This window comes from Aricia agestis, chromosome 7 (genome assembly GCF_905147365.1).
Source record: "Aricia agestis chromosome 7, ilAriAges1.1, whole genome shotgun sequence".
NCBI lineage: Eukaryota > Metazoa > Arthropoda > Insecta > Lepidoptera > Lycaenidae > Aricia > Aricia agestis.
This window is the reverse complement of record NC_056412.1, coordinates 8,383,491-8,403,164: the sequence shown is the minus strand read 5'-3', so window position 1 is coordinate 8,403,164 and position 19,674 is coordinate 8,383,491. Positions and strand designations below refer to the sequence as shown.

At 41.0% G+C, this 19,674-nt stretch overlaps 1 protein-coding gene across 4 annotated transcripts in view; it reads right to left on the bottom strand.

Annotated features, from left to right (window-relative positions):
* LOC121728533 (eye-specific diacylglycerol kinase) overlaps window positions 1-3,957 on the bottom strand; it is a 119,024-nt gene extending 115,067 nt beyond the window's left edge. For 3 of the 4 annotated variants that reach the window (XR_006035829.1, XM_042116682.1, XM_042116683.1), the window contains exon 1: window positions 3,891-3,957. The gene's annotated coding sequence lies outside the window, so the exon portion shown is untranslated. The remainder of the gene's footprint in view (window positions 1-3,890) is intronic. The other variant, XM_042116684.1, reaches the window with a different exon arrangement.
* Window positions 3,958-19,674: the final 15,717 nt, after the last annotated feature.

Below are 19,674 nucleotides of genomic sequence, written 5' to 3'. Positions count from 1 at the left end.
TATTCCCTTCCCTACCCTCCCCTATTACCCTATTCCCTCTTAAAAGGCCGGCAACGCACCTGCAGCTCTTCTGATGCTGCGAGTGTCCATGGGCGACGGAAGTTGCTTTCCATCAGGTGACCCGCCCCCTGCCCCCTTATTACATAAAAAGAACCAAAAATGTGGATTCGATTTAAAAAACATCTTTTTTTTATTTGGTACTTACCCGCTTCATCCACTCATGTCAGCCGAATGCAATAAACGTACAAACTCGACGTCAAAGGCGAATTGAAAAGAAACGAAAAATGTTAAATTTTAAACCTAATTGCCTAAAAGCTACCTGGCTTTGCTGCAAAAGCTCGTAAAGGGGCTTAAAAGATATTTTTGCTTCGAAACCATATATCCAGCTTTGGTATAAAACATGCTATGACAAAAATTGGATTATACAGAATGAATTTTGCGTCTGGGCATGGAAAACAAATACAAATTATGCTGCTTTTTTCAAAATGAACTCTAAATTTAATGATTGTTTGATGAATTTAACGCTTGTATGTAGTATGCCAAAATAAAAACTTCCGTATTGTGCACTTCCACGATAGAAAGTACCAAATGTGGCAAGTTTTTTTATGCAATCGGTCCCATCCAGTGCCTAAAACTACCGGAGCCCATTCCATGCAAACAATCATGTCCTTTCTATAATATTTTTATACACCTAGACACTTTCGTATATTGCCAACCATGAGAAATTCAATCGGTGACTCAACTTAAGCGCTTCCGTTACCCACGTGACTTAGCATACGACATTAAACTAGATTTAGGTCATACAGCAATTTGTATGACTGAGATGCAGCTTAATATGACACACGACACAAAATTATACGCTCCCATTTCTCCCAGTTCTCTCAGAATTGAAGTAGTGTTTATAGCATGACTGGTGAGACATGATCAATACTTAAGGAGAGTAATCGGTACTCGATTCTCATTATAATTAATTATTTATGTAATAAAATTAGGTACTTAATTTTTGACCTTTGTAAGTAAATAAATGAATCATGGACATAGTAAACGCGCGCTACCTTTCCCGCGCGCGGTGTCCATGCGTTGGGTAAATAATTATTTAACTTTAAGCTACATTTACTCAGTGATCAAGTGTTTTTTTTTTCAACTAATATAATAGCCAAATAATAATATCACGTCCTTCAGTATTGAACATGTTTCACCTGTCATGCTGTATAAGCTAGGCTGAGAATAAATTACATAATATAATGCAGCTAGAATGTTATCACTTATTATTTTATACTCTGCTCTTATAATAAATATAGTAGTGCAATTAGCATTACGCGAAACAAAAAATGTAAAACAGTAAAAAAATTACTCACCTCATGAAATTATGCTTCAAATTTATAATTATAAACTTCACATAAAACCACATCAAAGTATCAATAATACACAATTTGTTAATGTTAATAATGTTTAATTATGATTTGTGTAATATTATAAATTATTCTTTCGTCCGGCGTAACAATGTACAAATGGGTCATCCGTTTATACGTAGGTTTATACCTTATAATCATTAATCTCATGCTATCAAATTAATGAACAATTGAATAAATTTAGTTTGTTATTATTTTTAGCAATATTCCGCGAAAACAACTTCCACCTTTAAGCAATTGAATAGCGAAAAGCTGATTACTACCTTTAATAATATACCTATAATAATATAGGTACTGTTTATTATACAATGTGTCCCAACATATTATATTAAGTATTTTATTTTCCTTCTTTTTTGTCATCGTTAGCAATAGTAATATTGTGACTGCCGATCACTATCACAATATTACAACCAATTGCCTAGTAATTTCGCTTTCTTATAGCCACGAAACTGAAATAACGACTTGTTCGGTTTGACGTATCAAATAATATCAGAAAATATAAAAAAATAAAAGTGTCAGAATATGTTCTGACAGATTAACATTACGAATTAAAAACATTGTATTATTTTGTTAGTGTGAGTTCAGAATCTGTGAGATAGTGTGCGTTTTTGTTAAGATGTTGTCGTTTATTATTCGAATATATTTTTAAGTATTATTTTTAAAATATATTGTTATCTTTCTCAAAATACTTCTACAATCAAAATAAATACAAAATAAACCACTGTCTGCGGACTATAATTCTTCATTGTCACAACAATTTAGAAAAAAAACTGTACCTACCCGTAATATTTTATATTATAATATTATTAAGAAAAAAATTGTTTTATTTCTGAATAAATTTGAATCAAATATTTTCAGAACGTTGATATGCATCATCATAATATTATGATGATGCATAATAAATTTGTTGATGATTAATATGTAACAAAATATCTTTAGGCAATTGAAGGCAAATAACTCAAAATAATTCGACAGTACAATTTTCAATCGAAGAGTGCTTTATGAGATAAGATCTTTCTTCTCATTCCTTAGAGCACTCTTGAGTGCTATTAGTATGTAAATTCACTATACAAGTCAATTATTTGTCCAGCTCGTCATTGCAGGCACCTAGTACCACTATAGTACCTACCCAAGCAATTTGTATAAAATGCGTCAATCAAAATGTCATATTACCACAATAGACATAACGACCAGTAGTTCGACTGCAAAGAGACGGACAGGTTTCAATATCTGTCAAATTCGTCGGGTTTCACTAGGACTATGAACGGAATGTGCCTCGCGCTGGCTGATATAATTTATTTTTAAATATTTAAAATAAAGATTTCAAAATTGGATTCTGACAATTTTAATCGCATGTGCCAAAACACAAACAACAATACGACCAAAGAGGAACACGTCCATCGAATATGTCATAGTTTTAAATTCATAGGTAACAAGTTACAACCCTAGCGACGATTTTCGTCATAATACGTCAAATTAAAAAATTTCAACATCAGTTCTAAGTCGGCATACTCTATCATTCTGTCTACTCTGATATTACCGACGAGAGTGCTCGAGTGAAGTGCTAACGTAGGTACAGAATGCAGCATTTCCGACTTTTTATGGGTGGATTTTTAGCTTAATGTCAAAGGCACTAATAAAATATTACTGTAACATGTAAATTAAACTACGTCGATGTCACCCGCAACTTTTTTCACGCAACAAAAACTAGTCCTTTACGTACTTGGGCGAAAAGTATCTCAGTTATATTATATTTTAAAAACGTAATTAAAGAATGTTTGTGTACCAAAGCATACTATAAAGTTACTGATTTCATGAATGATAGTACACCAGTCACCATGGTAATAAAGTCGCCCCCTGCAGAGCCGTTTCTGTATAATATGTATTGTACACGTCTTATTTACATAATGACACTGATTTGATATATTTTTTTTTGTAATTTTCCATCTTTTTACTCGTAGTAAAAGATGGCCCCGTGCGAGTTTCTTACGCCGGTTCTTCTCGCCGGGTTAGTTCCCGCACCGGTGGTAGGCACCTATTATAGTCCCGACGTTCAGAGAACATTTGAAAAAAAAATCTGAATAAAAATGTTGAGTTTGAGATTTTATATTTTATTAGGACACATGCAGGCAGACACACTTTGGCATTAATGACGACGTAAGTTAAAGAACACGATAACTAACATTTTTCCCTTATAATTTGAACAAACCTTGTAACTTATCTACTTCATCACCTGGCTAATGTATCTGGCAGCTGGCTACACATAAAATGTTATTTTTTTTTTATTTATAATAATTTTTCCGGCCCTAAAGCCTTTATTAATGCAAAAAAACAGCAATTTTTAGTTCAATTTTATAATACTAAATAGGTAACTTTAACATTATATTCAATTAGTGACAAGCTTCTCTCTCTCTCTCTTTAAGCGGTTTTTCCATCAATAATGTCAGATCGTATATTATCTTTAATCTGAAAAATCACCTTGAAATGAGTTAGTTCCGAGACGCCGCACCGAGACGCCGACTGCGCGTTCTTGTTTACGTTGATTGAAAGTACAAAAGTGCTCGAGGAACGCTCATAAAAATGGCATAAAGCTTGATAATGCACAAATAAGATTAAGCCTCGATCGTTCGTCGACTTTTTATGGGTTTCTCTATGTTTGATAAAATTTTCCCACCTTTGATCCGATTTTGGCACTCCCGGCGTGTTATGGTTTTCCGCCATCTCGTTTATATCTCTTACATTGTAACTTTTATCGCCGTAGACAAAAATATGGAGATTAATTCGACGCTTTAGAACGTGAATGCAGAAAGAAAAAGTTTTAATGCGTAATAAAAATCTTAAGCACGCAAAAGCTTTAGGTTGGATATTTAATAATTTTACAATCGACTTTGTAACGGGAAAATGTGAGAAGCCGATGGAAAATCGCATTAATGATACTAAAATATAGATCAGCTCCGAGCCCGTAGCTCACTTAATCCACTTAGTTACTTGCATTACCGATTTGCTCGACCTATTAATACCGACATAGGAGACTCGAAGTATCATACACTGCCGAGTCAATCATAAGTTAATTAATTTAAATACTTCATTATATTTACTTTTTTTAGCATATTGAGTCTATCAAGACTTCCTTTATGACATTGTTGTTACTAATTATTTTTTAAATTTACTTTGAATTTGATAAAAATTGGTATTATTTATTTTTGTCGTCTTCGCTTTGTAAGAAAATATATTATGTGACTGTTTCCACTGCAACCCACGGACACGCTACGCACGAATTGACTCACGTGGTTTGCTCGAATATGGTGCACACGTAGCTCAACGCTGGCCACGCTACGCGTGCACGCATGCTATAGATCTGTTAACTAATGCTGGCTCGTAAACAGTGCTCACACTTATGCAATTTCACTATACAGTATGTTTAAAAGTATAATATGTTTGCATCATGATAAAAATTATCGTATAATCTGCATACGATAATAATATGCTATCGTACATCGTACGTACGCACAAAATTATCGTATGTGTACGATAACTATCGTACGGTTCCGAACCCTAGCCGCACGCCGATCACACGTTACCGACTTGTAACATCACGCTGTATTTATAAACAGTAGTATAAGAAAAACAATAACTGTCCCCTTCACGCTCATAAGATAGAACGCGCGCGAGAGAGACGGACAGACTTTTTATGATGCGTATGCAGTATGACGTCACGCCACGCGCTTATTCACAGACACTACACAAGCGCAATGTTTAAATGTGTTGATCGTGCCAGCTCTTGTTAACTGACCTGTATGCACGGGATACACGGAAGCGTGTACATAGGCAGTGGAATCGTTGACTCACGTAGTCAAAGAAAAACGGTTCCGTATAGAAAAAGTTTTAAGATTTTACTCTTGACCTAGAGGCGGAATATATTATGATTCTTATTAAAAAAGTAACCACATACATTTCTAATCTTGTGTTACAAATTTATTTAAAAAAAATATCGCATCGCATGTCAAATGAATTTTCATTAACAAAATATGTTCATGATAATTCATTTTACAGCTCGTTAAAATATAAACCAAGCTTTAAATTCATTCGAGCTTTTAACGTACTTTAACGTCACAAATAAAGTTGATAATAAAAATGTAACGACGCGACGTCAGATTTCGGCAACATTGAATGCTCATGTATTAAAGGCTCAAATTTATTTTTGGCCATTCTTATGAATTAGTTAAACGACGAGTCAAATATAAAATATATACAGCATTGTTTTGTTGATCTCAATTTTGATTAAACAAAATATGATTTTTTATTAAGTTTCCTTCCTCCAATTTTTCAGCCGAAACCAAAACCTTATTTTGCTTTTTTTGTAATAAAAAAAATATTGCGCACAGGACACTTTAATTATTATCTCTACAGCTTACTCTATCTACAGCTCAATTTATCTGGTAAATAAGAGTTGTACTTGGGAAATCTAATAAAATATAAGTAATGTGAAAACTGAAAAGCCAGTTAAATGCGAAAAAACCGGCCAAGTGCATGTAGGGCCACGCACAGTATAGGGTTCCGTAGTACCGCTAGTTTTTGATATTGTAAAATAAAAATAATACAATAAAACGTGTAAAATACGTTATGAATGTACATTTATAACGTATTTTACACTACTAACAACATCATCTCAGTTGTAATGTTCAAAGGAATTTGAACGAAAAGTTCCTTTATACTCGTACTTCGCCGAATACATTTTACAAACACACGCATTAAATCGTCACTGCGTTGGCCATAATATGAGCGAAGTCGAGTTCCATTCAAAAATGTTTTCATTGTACTTCAACCCAATACTAAAATTTTTGAAATAATATCTTAAATGGTTTAAATTTTATTTTAAAAATAAAATTTAAACCATCTGGATTACTACATATATACAGTTGTTATACAGTTGTTGGATTACTTTTTTTTTTTCAACGTTTGGTTTGGTATTATATGGAATATAAATTAATAGTACCGCGCCCTTAACAGCTTATTAGTGGTTAGACACCTAAATAAAACAGCCAGTTATATAAAAAAATAACTTTACATTTTGGTCTTAAGCAATGTCGGCACTAGAGATAAATCCAGCCAATTATCTAATATATAAAAATAAGTCGGGTTTTCCTTCCTGACGCTATAACTCCAGAACGCACTAACCAATTTCTACGGTTTTGCATTCGTTGGAAAGGTCTCGGGCTTCGTGAGGTCTGTAGAAAAAAAAATCAGAAAAAACTTCAAGATGCTTTTTGCATGAAAACAGGGAAAAACATTTTATGGCAACACAACCTTGCCGGGACAGCTAGTAGAAAATAAAACAGCTTTCGTGTAAATCTGATACAATAATATAATAATTAGCGTCCATTTCGACCCCCGCCTTGTAATCTAAATCTTCTGCAGTCCACCCTCAAACACTATCCAATGTTTGAGACCCCGAACTTTAGATTACCGACTCATTAAATTTGACAATTTAACATTATTACATATTGCCACGGATACGGAAACGTAGAGCCATCTAGCGTCAACTAGTAAAACCACCCGGGGAATCAAAACAACATAAAACCCCTACTCGATACTAGATGGCGTTAGGCTTCCAGAAATATTCCACACTTGTTTACGTGAATAGGGAAAATTCTAGAAAGGAATGTTCTGGTACAGTCTAGGTCTCGCCTCGGTCCATATAAATAGCCACATGAAGGCGGGCCAGTGATCAGTCCAGTACGTGCGATCTTCAAGGCGACGAAAACAAATGATCAAGAGTGATACTTACGACTTGGCTACGACCTAGAATAGTGATAGTTCTTAGTGCACAAAGCGGTCCAAAGACCTAGTGATTTGTATTGGACCTAGTGATTAAAGTCTTCATAAGAGTCAGCAGGTCTATTTCTCCAAATTCTTCGAACCCTAGCACGTAACAATATTATTTTAATATACTCGTGTCCTCAATGTGAAAATATGTCTATTATTTTTGCTGTAACGGGATTTTGCAGAACATTTTAGTTGAGGTACTTTAATTCCTAGAAAAAGACATATAAAATTGGACGGTTCCCTTACGAAAGTTGTGAGCAAAATCAAGTATATTATACATGAAAACTGAAGGTAGTTCCGTATACCGCGCGTCGGAAACCAATACTAAAGGTTACAGCTAAGGTTAATAATTACGAAATGTTTCTAGTACAAAATACGTTTAGAATTAAATACGGAGGAAACAAATTGGCACTGCTGTCTTCTACTTTCAAGGTTTTGCATAAATAATAAATTCTTTGGCTTGGTTAACTTTGATAATGAGAATTTACAATTTCATAAATGGAATATCATGCGAACTCTTTGAATTAAACAAACCATTTACTTAAATTGAAAAATAGTATTCAGTTTCCAAGAAACAATAATTTATTATTTTTAGACTGAACAAATACTTTTGCCGCAAACGATTAAAGTTGGAGCGAAGTTGACCAGACTTATGTAATGGAGTTTACTTTACATTAACAATAGCATAATTGGATACCCTTCTTTGTCTTAAAATTTATAATGGAATATTGTCTACTATTAATAATATTTTTATTTATATAACTTTTCTATATAAATTATTCCGTCAGTTTCAAGTTTTCAAAATAGTGATAATTTTCAAACCGCGGATGAGAAAAGAAGATATTTATTATTTTGTTTTAGGTGCAAACATACTCGTGCGTAAACCCGTTCTTGCATATTCCTATTTTTTTGTGACCTAATTCTTGAGCTAGTTTGTCGCTGTCTTCCTGAGCATGTGAATTCGTCGTTGCCTTTCTACTCTTGTTTTTCAGGTTACGCGGTTAGAACGCTTACAGACGAACGGCACGTGTCGGCAGCACGCATCGGCGGCAGTCGACGGCATGTGTTGGTGGCAGTCAACGGCAGTCGACGGCAGCCGTCGACAGTTTATTACGCTTGCAGTTGTGGAAACATGATACATTTAGGAAAGGTGGTGGAAGGTCCCCTGCAAGCGTCATAAACTGTCAACGGCTGCTGTTGACTGCCGTCGACTGCCGCATGTGCCGTCGATTTCCGCCGATGCGTGCCGCCGACACGTGCCGTTAATCTGTAAGAAGCCTAAGACAGTTAAATGCTCGCAAAAAGAAATTTGATTTGGAACAACGTTTTCTGAGAAAATCCCTACTAATCAGCTTCACTAGACGACGACGTAAACAAATGGGCGAGTCAAACCGAAGAGTGAAGACAAACGATCGCGCGCTGAAAATCATTGATACTTCAAATTGAACTGAAATAATATTTTTGTACTCCAGATAGACAAGTTATACAATACTAACTGTCCCGGCAAACGTTTCTTTGCCATGTAAAGTATTTCGCCCATATTATTTTATTGAAGTGACTAAATAAGTATGTCACCATGGCAACGTCCATCGCTATCCCGTCGCACAAACAATGGCCGCCGTCAGTCTCGAGTTGTAATAATTTACTATTATTTATTCAACAAATGCACTTATCAATTATAATAAGTACCCAGTAGCCGATTCTCAGACCCACTGAATATGCATATAAAATTTGGTTAAAATCAGTAAAGCCGTTTCGGTGGAGTACGCGGCCTAACATTGTGACACGAGAATTTTATATATTAGAATCAATCCTAGGATTTAGTATAATAATTTTAAAATGAAAGCAGATGTTACAAATAATTTACGTCGAAACTTTTGATACCACGTTACCAGTTTTTGTTTGACGTAGGAGAGCCATGCTTCGGCACGAATGGGCCGGCTCGACCGGATAAATACCACGGGCTCACAGAAAACCTGCGTGAAACAGCGCTTGCGCTGTTTCGCCGAGCGAGTGACTTTCCCTTCCCTACCCACTCCTATTTCCTTCCCCACCCTCCCCTATTCCCTTCCCTACCCTCCCCTATTACCCTATTCCCTCCTAAAAGGCCGGCAACGCACCTGCAGCTCTTCCGATACTGCGAGTGTCCACGGGCGACGGAAGTGGCTTTCCACCAGGTGACCCGTTTGCTCGTTTGCCCCCTTATTTCATAAAAAAAACGACGAATTCGTGTGAAATCCCACGGTCAAAACACGTACTACTACTGTTACTACTTACTATTATATTTAACTTCAGAATGCAACGTTTTGGGGCCTACATTTTTACGCACGAGTAAATTTGGTACCATATCAGTTAGCGGGCCCCTAGACGAGTAATTTTATCGTTCAATAAAACGTATTACTTATTATTATTGACCGTCTATACCGCGCGCCTTCAATATAATTGTCAAATAAACTGTTATAACGCGGGGTTTTAAAAATCGGGTACATCCCTATTGCATCACCAGGATCCATCCCTATAACACCTCCCCTCCCGCGCCTCGAACGCCGCGGACCGCTCCGGCGCCCGCGCGGGGTCCGCTGGCCAGTCAGTGCGATTTTGACAATCAAGCGGCGCGCTGTGAAATTCGCGCCTCTCCGATCACGCGATCCTCCGCGCCTCACTCAAACGGTCATACCAGCGATGTTTATGTTTCCGCTGGCTTCTTGTGATTGCTTATTTTTTTTAATTGTTAACGTAAATGTGCTAATCTTGATTAATGAATAAACGATCTTCAGTACAGAAGCGTTAAACTGGCGCCCATACTAGTGGCTCGAATCCCGCGGCTCGGACATTTTTACGTACATAATTACGTAAAATCGTGTAGGTAAATACCTAACCCGCTTGTGTGGCAGAAGCACGGACCTCCTACGTGATTATCCGTTCGCGTTTGGTTCGCGTACGATGACGAGAACACGGCAGGACGCGCTCCGGCATCGTCAACAAGATGGCGACGGCACGCCAACCGAGACCGGCGACGAAGACACTACCGGCGAGTTCGGCCGCGCTGAGCAACCTGCGGAAGGCACGAGACAACCGCAGGCACCAGCATTCCAACTCCCCGAGCAATTTCTATCTACGCTGGTAGATAGCATCACACGCGCTCAAGCTGAAGCGAACAGAACCCTTATCAGCTCACTGATGACATCCGCCGGAGACTTCAGGGCTTCTACCCCGGTGGCGTCGACGTCATCAGCATGTGCGCCCGGCGGAAACTTCACGAAGTGCACCGCCAGATTCGACGGGTCATCCCACGACGGCGAAGTATTGGAGGCATTCCTCGACGCCGTCGAGATATTCAAGGACTGCGCAGCCGTCAGCGACGAGCATGCTCTCCGTGGATTACCAATGCTCCTGGAAGGCGACGCAGCGATATGGTGGAGAGGCGTCAAGTCGTCGGTCGCGACGTGGCACGACGCGCTCGCACGACTCCGCGCAATCTACGGCGTCGCTCAACCGGCATACAAAATATTTAGACAGATTTTCGCGTCCGAACAACAAGATAACGAACGCGCCGAAGTTATGTTGTGTAAAGTGCGCGCTCTATTCGCTAAGTTGCCCTATAAAGTAGACGAAGTTATGCAAGTAGATATGTGTTACGGTTTGTTATGTAATAGACTTAAGAAAAGAGTGCCCCGCGAGTCTGTAAGTAGTTTAGATGAGTTACTGTGTAACACGAGGATCGCGGAGGATAACATGAAGGAATATCAAGTAAGTCCCGATATTATTAGAACACGTAAGTCGCAAACTATACCTACTTCTACTGGCCAGCACCCCGCGCGATCCAATTCGCCTTGCACGAGTACTGTCGCTACGCGTAATAAAAACAGGCCGCGTTGCAGGTATTGTAGAGCTTTCGGTCATATTAGTGATGAGTGCCGTAATCGCGAGAAAACTTCCCAAATAGGTAATAAGGGTAACGACCCCAGTTATAGTTCACCTAAAGTTGTCCGATGTTATGGTTGCGGTAAGACTGGTGTCGTGAGGGCGAAATGTGATGTTTGTAACCCGGGAACGTCGACTTCGATGCCGGCGAAAAAAGAGGGGACGGGGCTCAATAGTGCGACATTTAATTATACCGACTCGAATAGGGATGTTACGTCGAGTTGCGATTTTTGTTATTGTTCCGATAAAGGTAGTGACACACATGTACACTTAGGTAGTACAGTCGCGTGCGAAAGTTCATCGCACCCTATGGTGAATATTGGTGTTATGGGTCGTAACGGTGTGGCAATAGTCGACACGGGTGCTACACATTGCATCGCGAGTCCTATGTTGCACCTAATTTTAGTCGACGCGGGAGTACAATTTATCGAATCCCGCCGCGCTGTACGTTTGGCTGACGGGTCTCAGATGTTGCGGGACTTGTTGTCAGCTGAGGTCACAGTCACGATTGAAGGTCATGAGGTAACGAGTGAGTTCCTGGTACTGCCCGGGGACGAGACTAGAACACTATTGGGTGTCGAGTTCTTATCCCGGGCCGGTATGGTACTGGATGTTGCTCGAGGTAAGTGGATGTTTGCGGATGATCCCGAACTTTTGTATGACTTTGTGTATACCTACTCCCTTAGCCCAGCTGACACGGAGCTGTTGCGCGCCGACACCGCGCAGCTCTCGTTGCGCGAAGATGAAGGAACGAAGTTGTCAGTGGAGGAAAGGCGCACTCTCAACGAATTCATCAGTGACAGAACGGCCCAATTTGCGCGCCACGGTCCTGCCACGGAGTTCGCCACCCACCGTATAAAGGTGAGTCCAGACCAGGAGCCCATTGCTAACCCGCCGTACAGGATGTCCCAGAAACGGAAGGAGGCGTTGCAGAGGGAACTAGACAAGTTGCTACGTGACGACGTAATCGAGGAATGCGAGTCTCCTTGGGCCTCGAATGTCGTCCTCGTGGCCAAGAAAGATGGAAGCTTGAGGATGTGTGTGGATTACCGGAGGCTCAACGCGGTAACCGAGCCAGACCGTTATCCACTCCCGCGCATTGAGGACATCCTGCACGCGGCCAAATCCAGTGAATACATGACAACCCTTGACCTGAGGTCAGGGTACCATCAGGTCAGCCTTTGCCCTGAGGATCAGGACAAGTCGGCGTTCACAACGCCGCTCGGAACCTTCAGATTCAAGCGGATGCCGATGGGCCTACGGAATTCCGGGGCCACTTTTCAAAGGTTGATGGACAGGTTCCGTTCAAACCTGAAGGGAGTAGAACTGCTGTCCTACTTGGATGACCTGGTCCTCCTGTCACCAGGTCCCTTCGAGAGGCACCTGGCGGACTTGAAGGCCGTCTTCGACCGGCTGGCCTTATTTAAGCTACGAGTCAATAGAGACAAGAGTCATTTCGCCCGAGAGTCGGTCAAGTTCCTGGGCCATGTTATCGCACCAGGCGGAATCCAGGTGGATCCGGACAAAACCGCGGCGGTAGATAACATGCTAGTGCCCACAAATGTGAAACACCTCAAGTGTTTTCTGCAAACGTCGAGTTGGTTCCGACGTTTTATACCGAATTACGCAGAGATTGCACGACCCCTCACTAACCTCCTGAAGAAGACGAACGTTTGGCGATGGGACGCCGAGCAACAGGAGGCGTTCGAGCGCATTAAATCTCTCCTCGTATCCGCTCCCATATTGCGTCAGGCAGATGAGGCAAGGCCATTCATTCTCTGCACTGACAGTAGTGGATATTGCCTCGGGGCCGTTCTCATGCAGGGGGAGGGCTCCGATGAGAGGCCGATCGAGTACGCAAGCCGACTTCTCACCAGTGCCGAGAGGAATTACTCGACGACTGAGCGGGAGGCTCTCGCTGTCGTGTGGGCTTTGTGTAAGTTCCGCGGTTATGTGGAAACCGCGAAGGTTATTGTTAGAACGGATCATCAGCCCTTGCGGTGGCTGATGAGTCAGAGGTCACCTAGCGGCCGACTGGCCAGGTGGGCCCTAACTCTGCAAGAGTTCGACCTAAGTATTGAATACACACCCGGACGTTCAAATGTGGTCGCAGACACGCTTTCGCGGCCCGTTTGTTCGCAGGACCCGGTATGCGACATATGTCTCACCGTTGTTGATCTGCCGAAACGGAGCAGTGGTGACGTCCGTGACAATCAACTGATGGACCCAGAGGTTCGCAAGATTATTGAGGACTTGGAGTCCGACGAACCCTCTAGGGGGAGACCATGGTCCGACCGCGGATATACACTTTCCGACGGAATCCTTTATAGGTACAGTTTGGAGTCCGACGACGGAGAAGACGCATGTTTGGTTGTGCCCGAGCACGAACGCAGGCAAGTGATGGCTGACCTCCATGATGCACCTACAGCAGGTCACTTCGGAGTGGAACGCACCTTGAGCCGCATTCGGTCTCGCTACTATTGGCCTGGCATGCGCACGTTCGTGACTAATTATATTAAAGAATGTGTGCCTTGCCAGAGGTATAAGGCCGACAATCGGAAACCAGCGGGGCTGCTGCAAACCCCTGCCGTATCGAGAAGATTCGAAGTTGTCTCGGTGGACCTATTCGGTCCATTGGTTGAGACCCCACGGAGAAACAGGTGGATCCTGATCGTGGAGGACGTCTGCTCGCGCTGGGTGGAATTGTTTCCACTCGAGAATGCCACCAGCGTCGAGTGTGCGCAGACGTTAGCCAACGAGGTTTTCCTCAGGTATGGTGTGCCACGCCGCCTCATCAGTGACAACGGCGTGCAATTTGTGAGCGAAGTCATGCAGCAGGTATGTCATGTTTTAGGGATCAGCCAGTCGCTCACGCCATTCTACCATCCGGAGGCCAACCCGATCGAGCGCAAGAACAGGGACCTCAAGGCTCAACTTGCTATTCTTGTGGGCCAGGATCATGACACCTGGGATTTACACCTCGCTGCGGTAAGGTTCGCGATGAATTCCGCCGTTAGCAGCAGTACAGGGTACTCGCCGGCGCAATTAACATTTGGAAGAGAGCTGCGAGCTCCTTATGACTCCGCCACGGACATGAGGGCTATCTTGAAGGTGGATAACTTCGTCCCAGGTATCACTCCCTACTTAAAGAAAATGGCCGCGACCCTGGATGACGCCAGAGACACTCACGAGAGGGCTCAGGCCGTCCAGAAGGATAATGCTGACAAGAAGCGCAGGACGCCTCCAGACTATCAGGTAGGGGATCTTGTCCTTCTGAAGACTCAGGGACCAAACGATGCAGGGCGCGGACAATCCGCAAAGTTCATACCACGCCGTGACGGCCCATATCAAATCGGTAGTATTGCCAGCCCAACAACTTATATGTTGAAGAACGTTCAGACCGGGGGGGACGTGGGTAAATATCACGTTTCGCATCTCACGCCCTTCTCAGGCCAGGTAGAACCTCCCGTCCGGGAGAAACGTAAACGTGGAAGGCCACGTAGATACTTAGATAACTAGCCCAACGGCGAGGCGCCTAGTTAGGCTAGAGGGGGAGGATATAACGCGGGGTTTTAAAAATCGGGTACATCCCTATTGCATCACCAGGATCCATCCCTATAACACCTCCCCTCCCGCGCCTCGAACGCCGCGGACCGCTCCGGCGCCCGCGCGGGGTCCGCTGGCCAGTCAGTGCGATTTTGACAATCAAGCGGCGCGCTGTGAAATTCGCGCCTCTCCGATCACGCGATCCTCCGCGCCTCACTCAAACGGTCATACCAGCGATGTTTATGTTTCCGCTGGCTTCTTGTGATTGCTTATTTTTTTTAATTGTTAACGTAAATGTGCTAATCTTGATTAATGAATAAACGATCTTCAGTACAGAAGCGTTAAACTGTTCAATAAAATTGAAGCGTAATATTGCACATTGCAATTATTTATCCTCTATATCCGGTCTACTTTGGATATAATATTAGGTAAACTATGTTTTAAATGTGGAACGAGGCTGGTCCTGGTTCACGGTTAACAAGTCGACATCATGTAGGATAGGTACTTGCCACCCACGTACATAATATTTAAACGTGCTATCAGAACTACAAACAAGACCTTCAGAAATCGGCAAAATTTCGTATACGGACGTATACGAAATTTTGCCGATTTCGCTGATTAACAGACGTGATTTAACAGTTAAAATACAGTATTTCTATAAGTTTTAATGCGCAACATGTAAGATCATTTCAATTATAATCTAATGTTGGAGCTAGATTTTTGTTTTTTTTTTTTAAGTATTTTTAAATAATCCAACTCAAACCCGCGACAGTTTTGTGATTTTTGCTGTAAAAGGTTTAGAATATCACCTGTTTATGGATTGTATTGACGACGACGGTATGAAAAAAATACAATGTACTTTTGAGAAAGTCGTCTATACAATGTTGGAATTACTTTTTACCACTTTAATATGAAATAGTTGAGTAAAAAAATATGTAACTCGGCAAAATTTTAAAGAAAATGGGCAAAGAATTGCTGTTAATTTCGGCAACTTGGAGTTGTAATTCATAAGAAGAAAACGACAGAAATAATCTATAGATAAAATTCTATCCAATTCGAGAAAAAAGAAAAAAAAAGAAAAGCAAATTGTGCCAAAAAAACACGATTCAAAACAACCTAAATCTCACATTAGCCTTGCGGCGAGTAATATAATGTGAGATTTAGGTTGTTTTGAATCGTGTTTTTTGGCACAATTTGTTTTTTTTTCTTTTTTCTCGAATTGGATAGAATTTTATCTATATAGATTATTTCTGTCGTTATCTTCAAAATTTCGGCAAAATTTCATATACGGACTCTTAATACTGTTCTGAATCTGGGTGACTGAGCATCGCTCGCAGATCATAAACAGAGAACATAGGTGTTTAACTCAGTAATGTGCTCTTTCCTAAATATAAGGCAAATAGCAAGATCGTTCTTCTCCCGTTAAATAGTAGGTAAATTTTATATAGTAATTAGTAGCCGTAGCCGATAAAGAAAATTTCAGCAGTAAAAGTCAGAAAACGAACTACGTAGATTGTATCAAGTACTTAACAAAATATAATTATAAGATTAAATGATATTGTAAAAACTCATTAAAAAATATGAGTCGTCCGTAACTTCATATGCCATTTCATTAAAAATGGAGCTCGCGTGCCATTGTGTGATTCATATTGTACACTTAATGCCTCTTTTATGCATGACGGGAAATAATTAATACGTAATAATATAATAAGGCCATGGTTCTATAGTATAAAACTAATTACATAAAAGACTTGATACTAATATTAAGGCTTTAGAATTAGATGCTCAAATAAGGTCTGTAGAGCGAAAAAGTTGGTTAAAATATTATAAACTAGCTAAAAGCTGAGTTTTGTGAGGGCTCGCATCGTCACACCTTGACTGAATGATGATAACACGTCTACATAATATAAAAAACCTTAACCGACTGATTACACATAAATAAAACTTACTATGTTAAAGCACACAACAATAGGCGTGCTAGTTTTTCCATAAAGTGTACCACAAAATGTTCAGGTTGTGGGATATACTAGTTGGTTGACTTATTACATTATTTTATTAAGTATCATGTACTTAATAAAGCCTACTATAGAAATAGGCTTTTTGCTGACCGTAGGTTTAAATACTGTCTAAGCCAGTTGAATTTTAACTTTATTATGTTTATTTACATTAATTGATTATTATATTTTATCTCAGTATGTCTAATTCAATACAAAAACGGCGACGTGGTCCCAAGAAAGTTTGAAATCTCGAGACAATTGATATGCGTTGTGGGCGATTGTCGACTTATAAAGCTGGACGTTCCGAAAACAAGCATTCAATTATTAAGGTGACGCCGCGTAAGGCTACGTTCAGACATGCGCGTGTTCTGCGCGTGCTCTGCGCGTGTTCTACTATAGGCGGGTCCACACCAAGCGAGCCTCGGCCGCGGCCGAGGCATGCTCGCCGAGGGCGAGGCGGACGGGCGTACACAGCAAGGTTGCCTCGCTCGAACAGCCCGAGCCGCTCAGTTGAGCACAAAGACACGATGGTACCAAAACATGTGACGGCCACACTGCGCGCGGCAAACGACTGAGGCGCCTTTGAGCATTTCAAAAAACCGACACCGCACGGCTCGGACGTGCGCGCGCTCGCCCGAGCGTGAGCATGCGCCCGCCTCGGGCGAACAACGTCCACACCAAGCGAGCGTACGGCGCATGCCGCGCGAGGCGGCTCGCTTGGTGTGGACCCGCCTAATATCGTGTGGGAAAACACGCGCGGGGCACGCGCTGACTCCGCGCCGACCCCGCGCGCAGGCCGCGCGCGTTTTCCCATACGCTATAGTAAAACACGCGCACGTCTGAACGTAGCCTTAAAGTAAAAAATCGTTTTGGATATATTTTAGATCGCTTGTTTTCTATTAGAATCCATGTTTTTATAGAGGTCTTTATTCTGTGTTATAAAAGTTGACCAATCGTGTCATGCTATGGGTGAGTAATTCAAAGATACCTAAAGACATGATGAATATTGACAATGAACTTTATTTTCTTCGCTTTAGTCATTGTTTCAAAAAATCGATATCGTTGCAGCCAAATTATCAAAGCGTCACCTTAAGAGGATTCCACACCGCCATTTTTCCCATACAAACGCTGTCCCCTGTTTCCTCCCTGGATAATGCTAGTAGAGTTATAATTTTTTTCCTGAATATCTACGGCCACTAATACAATGTCCCTATGTTTTCCTTTTTTTCATAATTTAATTATTAAATAAGATATGAACGTTCAAAAACCCAAAAAAATGGCCAGATTTTCCACTGTGTTCAAACGTCCAGAAAACAGATTTGGATAGATTATACAAAAAAAGCAAAACATAGGAACATAGCTCAAGCCTTTTTTTAATCTTTAATGAAAAAAGTACTTAAATCGGTTAAGTTTTGGAGAAGGAATCAGGGGACAACGAATCGTTGATTTTCTGGATTTTCTGCAGTTGTCTCTATCGCGTTCTGCGGTATAGGCTTGAGGTAAGGGAGACAGCTATAGATATTACACGTACTTTTTTTTCATTTCTCTAGCTGCTGTGGTATCCTCTTAAGTAGGAGCAATTTAAGCTTCGAACTTCGCTTAAAAGGATCTAATGGAAATACGTGTTAAAAGGCTCAGAAACATATATTTTCATATAATTTATACTTTAATAACCATATTCGTATAATTAAGGGGAAAGGCTATATCCAAACACTATGATTTAAAAAGGCCTAAAGCTAAGGTTTTTGAATCGCCCCTTTTTAAGTGATTTTAATAAGAGATTATAAATGTGTTTTCTTAATAACTTAAAATATATAAACCAAACAATAATGCCTTAATGTTTTTTTATCACCTTTTTCGTTTCAAATTAGGTAGGTCTTAATACGTACGCACCTTACTTATATAAATACTACCAGGATTTTGTATGATGAAGAATATATTATTCTCATGAATATTCTGCATAGTGTTTCAGTTTTAGCCTAGATGACGAATTAATAAAATACATATTCATAGAATATTTAAAACAGGTGTCGACTGTCGACTATAGCTACACCTATTTTCCTGAACACGCACAGCGGGTTACAGGCGGTGTTACATAATGAATCATGCCGTTCCCGCGACGTTTTCGTACCACAACATTTTGCTATATTATCTTCAATCTGTTACTACTTTATATCTATATATTAATACGTGAGAGAAAAACTTTGTAACCCTTTTTATATATACCCCCTTTTACAATGGGGATACGTAGGTGCATGAAATTTCGCACAGTTATAGTTTATGTGGTGAATGAGTGCATCGAGCTAATATTATTTTAAAATGATGCTTTTATCATATATATTTTTAACAAATAAAACGTTACACACACTACGACACTACTACTAGGAAAAATGACAGATTTTTGAGTGACAAGCCTATACATACGAATTATACTCTTTTATTTATGGTTGAAGTCTGTTGACAACAAGTTGACAAATTGAAAATGGATTATTGTTTTTTTCATTTAATTTTAGATACTATTAGACAATGCTAAGGCTGCGTTTCCACTGAAGCGGAGCGGAGCGGAGAGGAGCGGCGAAAAGTGCTCAGTATTTCCACTGAAGCGGAGCGGAGCGGAGTCGAGCGGAGCGGAGTCGAGCGGAGTGGAGTTATGTCTATTGTGACGTAACGATGTCGCGGTCGCCAGTCGCCAGTGACCGCCTGAGCGCGAGTACGCACCGCACCGCTCCGCACCGCCCAGCTTCGCACCGCCCCGCTCCGCTGTCCTCCGCTCTGCACCCCGTTGTCCTCCGCAGCGCTTCGCCTCGCTCAGCTTTGCTCAGTTTCTCTCAGCGGATATTCAATCCGCTCAGCTCCGCTCCACCCCGCTCTTGCTGTTTCCATTGAAGCGGAGCGGAGATTTCGAGCATGGTGATTGGTCAATTCGGGCACCGCTAAGCTCCGCTCCGCTCCGCTCCGCTTCAGCTTAA